This window comes from Dermacentor andersoni, chromosome 3 (assembly GCF_023375885.2).
Source record: "Dermacentor andersoni chromosome 3, qqDerAnde1_hic_scaffold, whole genome shotgun sequence".
Classification (NCBI taxonomy): domain Eukaryota; kingdom Metazoa; phylum Arthropoda; class Arachnida; order Ixodida; family Ixodidae; genus Dermacentor; species Dermacentor andersoni.
Window position 1 is genome coordinate 37069327 of NC_092816.1, and position 6009 is coordinate 37075335.

A 6009-nucleotide genomic window follows, 5' to 3' on the forward strand; every position below is an offset into this window, starting at 1 on the left:
CGCAGTACTCGGTACTCGCTAATCGCTGTAGTTCTGGAAATATGAAACATCGTGACCGTGACGAGTAAGCTCCTTCTCTAATTATTGAGCCAAACTCGCCGGCGGAAAAATCTGAGCGTGGTACGGTAATAATGAGTCCAATCCGACAAAGGGATACGTGGCCAAATGACAGCCTCGTCAAGAATGCTTAACCGTCTAGTTTACCCAAGAAAGCTTGGAGAATAGTTTGCTGACAATTTTCCAGAAAATGTGCAGCGCATACTGCGCACCATAATACGACTTTAGGAAGGAAGTCTAATTTCATGCGTATATTATAGCGGCTCTGCCGGGCCTGAAGGACAGAGACAGAGATTCATCCTTTAAGAGATGCATCTCTGTGCTAGAGAGTGCTAGAGTGCTAGAGATGTTTTCATGGCCATACACTATTAATGCCAATCTACTCCAGTTGGCATGGGTGAGGCATGAAATAACTGACGCATTTATATTACACATGCACAAAACATAGATCAGCAAAGAACACAAGGAAACGCTGTAAAAATTCACTAGAGAGTCTGGTTCAGGCCAGGGTATACCCGATGAAGATTGTGGCCGCTCTTGTAGCGCGTGATGCTCTAGGAGCAGTTAAAAGCTACCGACTGTCACAGTAGATTTATTAATTAGTCGTCATTTCTTTTTTACAGAACTGAAGCATCAAGCTTACATTACCGCAAATCAACAATACAAACAGAAACGCGCAATCGCAATAGGAAGCGAATAAAGTTGATGTATTGTACACAGCTTTCTTTTAAGTGGGACTTAAGTAAGACACGCGTAAGGATGGTAGGAATCCCATGTAAGCCGGGAACAATTATATCGCATGTGTCCGCCTCAGATACTGCAGTAACTTTTTTTCTCTCTTTGGGTAATTTGTGGCTCAAAATCAAAATTGTGCTTCCTACAGTCGCCTTACTGCGTTTATTGCAACACATTTCGTTCAAATCCCTCGAACAGTTGTCTAAGCATTCCTGCGTTTCTCGGGACCACCCGATTTGGTCCCGAGGTACAATCGCCTCATTAGCTCAATTTATGTTTTGAATTGTAGCTTAGCTATGATTATTTTTAAGTTATCCCTTGGAAGTCTTGCACCTGCTTCCTCACCAGTACGTCGAAAGGGTCAGATCCACTTTACCACACTCTGCCGTTGCTTTTACCCTAGTCTATTTCTTAATTCATTTTATTAATTCTCTTATTTTTCATGGCAGGCTGACTTCTGCATTACACATTTTTTTTTATTTAAGAAAGGCTTTCTTTAGCAGATTGCTTTGTTTTTTCCCGTAATGCCACCCGATTCTCGACCTATCCGTCAGGGTTCGTGCCTCTTTCGAAGATGGCGCGCACGGGCACATGATCACCTCTTACTTCTATACCCCCGATTTCCCTTTCCCGCGCAGGGTAGCCAACTATAAGCTCTTCGAGTTAGAAACACTGCTTGCTTTCGCTCTTTCTTCAATGTGCTCTGTGCGTATAAAGCGCCTGAAGAGACCTACAACATATAATGTGAGACTATACTGCCGCCACATGTCGTGAAGCGAGTCTTTGAAGGACTAACTGCACTTGTAGCGGGACTCGAGCTTGAAACTGCGCCATGTTCTCGGTCCGTGGCAAAGCACCACCTTCGCGTTGCGTGGCCATGAAAGTTCTGCTGATGTTCTTGTGCGTCTGTCTGTGTGTGTGTGCGCGCGCGTGGGTTTCTAAACTTTTCCATGTTTGCTATAGCCCTAAGAAAGTACTAAACTCCATTCGAATGTTGTTCGGTCCCCCGCAGTGGGTATGAACCATCAGCAGAGGGGAAAACAGACAATCATTCTTTTCAGTGGCTAAGGACGTTAAGAAACTGAATAAAAGCCTACAAACATACACCTGTACACTAGAAGAGTGGCGTAATACGTGAATCAGAGAGCTGGGCTGGTTGGCGTTGTTGCTTTTGCTGCGATTTGATTCCCATCAGTCTTAACGCAAACGATCCTTTTGTGCTGGAAACTGTGTCGCTTAATACAGTTCATCTGTTCAACTCGAACGAGTGCTCATTTCTCACATTTCCTCTGAAGGTACCGTCAATAATTGAGCTAGTCTGCTCTGTATCATTAAATGTACAACAGCGCGGTAACACACACACGCGCACACACACATACACGCACACACGCGCACGCGCACACACGCGCACGCGCACACACACACACCGGCTGCACAGTATTTCACAAATATATACTGTTAAGTATTTTCGTCCGATATATGTAAGCTCTCTTCCGTGGCGTCCGCACATTATATCATCATTATGACAATCATCATCATCATCAGCCTTTTTTCTGTCCACTGCTGGAAAAAGGCCTGTCCCAGCGATCTCCACGTACCCCTGTCTTGCGCTAACTGATTTCAACTTGTGCCTGCAATTTTTCTAATTTCATCATCTCACCCATTCTGTAAAACTAAAGTCCATACCACAGAGAAAGAGATTCAACAAGAGCGGACACTCCTATAGAGCTCAGCGGCCGAATAGACTGTAGCGCACCAAGCGGATGGTATTAACACCATCCGGTTTCGGTTATGGGCGCGCGCGTTTTGAACGCCAGCTGGCACACGCCATGCTGGCTCCGCTGAACGGCGCGGCATTTTTTTTTTTTTCGCTCCTACTGCTCAATTACGAGCGGCCTTGGCACAGAATCATTTTATTATTTAGTAAAAATGATTGCGCACGGTATTTACAAGCCTCCACCGAATATGTGCCACGTACAATTTCATAAAGTAAACGCAAGACATCATCTGAAATGATGAAATCTTTATTTTGTTCTATATAAATGCTCGTTCCGGGATTTTTGTGCATTCATCCTAAGTTGTGGCACCAGGTAAGCAGCAGTCTTTGCCGTACGAAGCTCCACCAGATGCCATCAGCTGAGAAAAAGGAAGCTACAAGCATGTATTATTTTTGTATATTGCCCTAAAAGCAATATTGCGTATAGAGGCGAAACGTGCGTAAGTCGTGAATGGGCGGCATTGCAAATAAATTCACTTTTTCATTCATTTCGTAGCAAATAGACTCCTCCCAAACAATGCCATAAAATAGGAAGAAAAGATCCCATTTTCAAGCATCCCTTCCTTCCGGGGCATTATTTCCTGCACTTTTAGAGCACATATACAAGTGTGACTGCGCGTTTCCAGAACAATTTGGCCTCGGTCGACGCGATGGTACGCCAAATACACAGGGGTGGCCGCGACACTGGTTCTCAGCCAGACGATGTTACACACTCGCAGAATGCCTTCTAGTCACACTCAAGACAAATACTCGGGTGCAAAGCCTGTTTTCAGTCGCTCAGAAGACAGATAGTCATGTTCTTGGTTTTTGAGCTCCTCGACGTTATCTTTTACGCGTATTCCCGGCGCAAGCAACACACTCGCGTGTGTTCACTCTTGGCAATCGCTCGTCGCGTTTTCGACAAGCGTGAGTACCGAAATAAGGTACACATGTTGTTGCAGGGCCATAAAAAGCGCCACAAACTTGTCCCACTAAAATTCAGTACACGGCTATCTAACTGTCACCACGGCCGGCTTGCTTTTCGCTAACTGCTTCACAACCCCAGGTGCGGCGAGCATACCTCAAAAGTATGCCAACAGGTTACGAAATTAAATTCAATAATTTTTGGGGTCAGCACACGCGAAACTGCGGCACACAGCCGAGCTGCTTTTCGCTAACTGCTGCACAACGCCAGGCGCGGCGCGCGTATGTACCTGAGAAGAAACCCGCAAAAGTAGCGAAATGCAGTAATGTTGGGTGCCAGGGAAAGCGTCACGAACTTGCCCCAGTAAGAGTCAGTACACGCGAAACCGTCACCACGGTCGAGCTGCATTTCGCTAACTGCGTCACATAGCCGGGCGCGGCAAGCGTGCCCAAAAACTACCGAAGTAAGTTACGATAATGTTGGGGCTCACAGAAAGCGTCGCAAACATTTCCCAGTACGCGTCATTAACTCAATTTAACTGCGCCAAAAAGGCCGAGCTGTTTTTCGCTAACTGCGTCACTTGTCTCGGATTTGTGCCGGAAAGCCTATAGATTAGTTTGAAATGCGTCGCAGACTGTCGAACAGAATTTCTCACCTTGCCGTAGTCCAACGGCGCAGTGGCGCCGTGACGAAATGCAGAAGGCAGAAATGCAGACGAAAACGCCCGGGAATCCAACAAACGGGCTACGTTTGATCGGGCTTCACATGCTTCACGAACTTCAGATGCGCAGCCGGCCTCGCTCGCTTCGGTGGCATGCCCGGCGCATGACGCATCACATGGCGCGTCTGGCGCGCCGCTAGCTTGCTGCTAGGCAACGCAAGTAAAATAGGTCGCGAAGTATAAGTTCATTTATACGCAAAGCTATTTTTAGTTTTAGCGGGAAAGAATAAAAAATAAATAAAACGTTGTCTGTAAGTTAATTTCACTTTCTTTTTTTCCGATGCTCGCATCAACTAACGGATGGGATTAACACTAGGCGTGACGGGTTTCCTGTCGCCAGTTTTCGCCGAGCGTCCCCTCTTGTTGAATTTCCTTCTCTACACCCAGACTAGCATCCAGCGTCGGAAATCGCTTCCGAAAAAAGGATTTCGAACCACGCATACCAAACCACGCAGGTCCTCCACGTGGCGCAATGAAATTACTGAACTAATGAAATCTTTCAAGGTAAAATAGGTAGAAAAATCGTAAAGCACGACCTACGCACAACCTATACAGACTTGATAACGTCGGATTGTAATTTGAATATACGGGAAAGCATAATTCTGCTACGCGGAAACTCAAACACAAACCCCTTTTAACGCGACAGCGTCTTCCAGCTGCCGTTTGAGGTCTGTCTTTGTAGGAGCGGAGCGGCCCCCTCGGTTCCTTGCACACTATCAAAAAAAGAACCCCAAAACTCACCTTCGTGCATAGCGTTCGCCGCCAGCGCTTCCCGGTGAACATTACAGTTACCTAAGTTGCAGATGCCGGGAAGCGTGAGAAGTAGTCAGGCATCTTTGAATGCTATTGCGTTCCACTTTTAAAGGCGAAGCTTAAGCGTCATCTAATTATTTTTCTAGTAGTACAAGACACGTGTCTCGCTGAATGTTAAGTGAGACTTCGCAGACTGACTTTATGAAACTAAAAACAACTGTTGTCGTAGCGACTGACGCCTCGTAAAAGGAAGAATAGTTTAGTATAGGTGCAGTGAGCTCTATTTTCGATTGCTCATTTTCCCTTCGTCTTCCAGGCTTTGTACCCGTCTTTCGTTCAGAATGTTTTCCAGGCAAATCTGGCCCTTCGTAATTTAAACCCATCAATAGAATGCGTAGTGGAAGTAACTCATTCTGTGTCCCTGTGCGCTTTGCTCACGGCATCTAGTGACCCGCGGGTATTGAGTGTTTACATTATTAGTACCCCATCGCTTAAGTGATATTCGATTGGTTCGGGTGGTGGTGGCGGTGGTGAATTGTAGCAACAGGCGGGTTTAGCCTGGCGATCAAGGCCGGCAATTGCTCCGCCCGAGCGTCTCTTACAATACCGCTGAAGGGTTTAACCATATGTCCATCAAACCACTCTCTCTTAACAATTCGAAAAGGAGACGTGAAGTTTCTTTGCGGGCTATAACTAATCCTTCGGGGAATATAAGGTGGTGCAGGCACGCATGCGGAAGGTCTTTTTTTTGCAGATTCTTCAGGAGAGCGTCCCTTTCATCTTGGAATTTCTGGCAGGACCACAAAAAGTGCTCAATGTATCCTGTCTCGTTGCATGCCGTACAGTTCGGAGAAATTATTCGCCCTACCTGGACATACAAGCCTATTTATAACTCACGACGGCAGATACTTTGGGGAAGGGCTGCGGCCATTCAAGCTCTCCCTTCATCAGTTTTAACTATGCTGCAAGATTTTGGAAGCAAATTAAGTGGCAAAATTGCTCTGTGCCGTCTAGAACGAATGTTTGTTTTGTAACCACGTAATCAGCCCCTGGAAATGTAAT

At 46.1% G+C, this 6009-nt stretch overlaps 1 long non-coding RNA gene across 1 annotated transcript in view; it reads right to left on the minus strand.

Annotated features, from left to right (window-relative positions):
- Nucleotides 1-4315, minus strand: part of LOC140216705 (uncharacterized) — a 48013-nt gene extending 43698 nt beyond the window's left edge. The window contains exon 1 of the long non-coding RNA XR_011893338.1: nt 4129-4315. This is a non-coding gene — a long non-coding RNA (uncharacterized lncRNA). The remainder of the gene's footprint in view (nt 1-4128) is intronic.
- Between the last annotated feature and the right edge of the window lie 1694 nt (nt 4316-6009).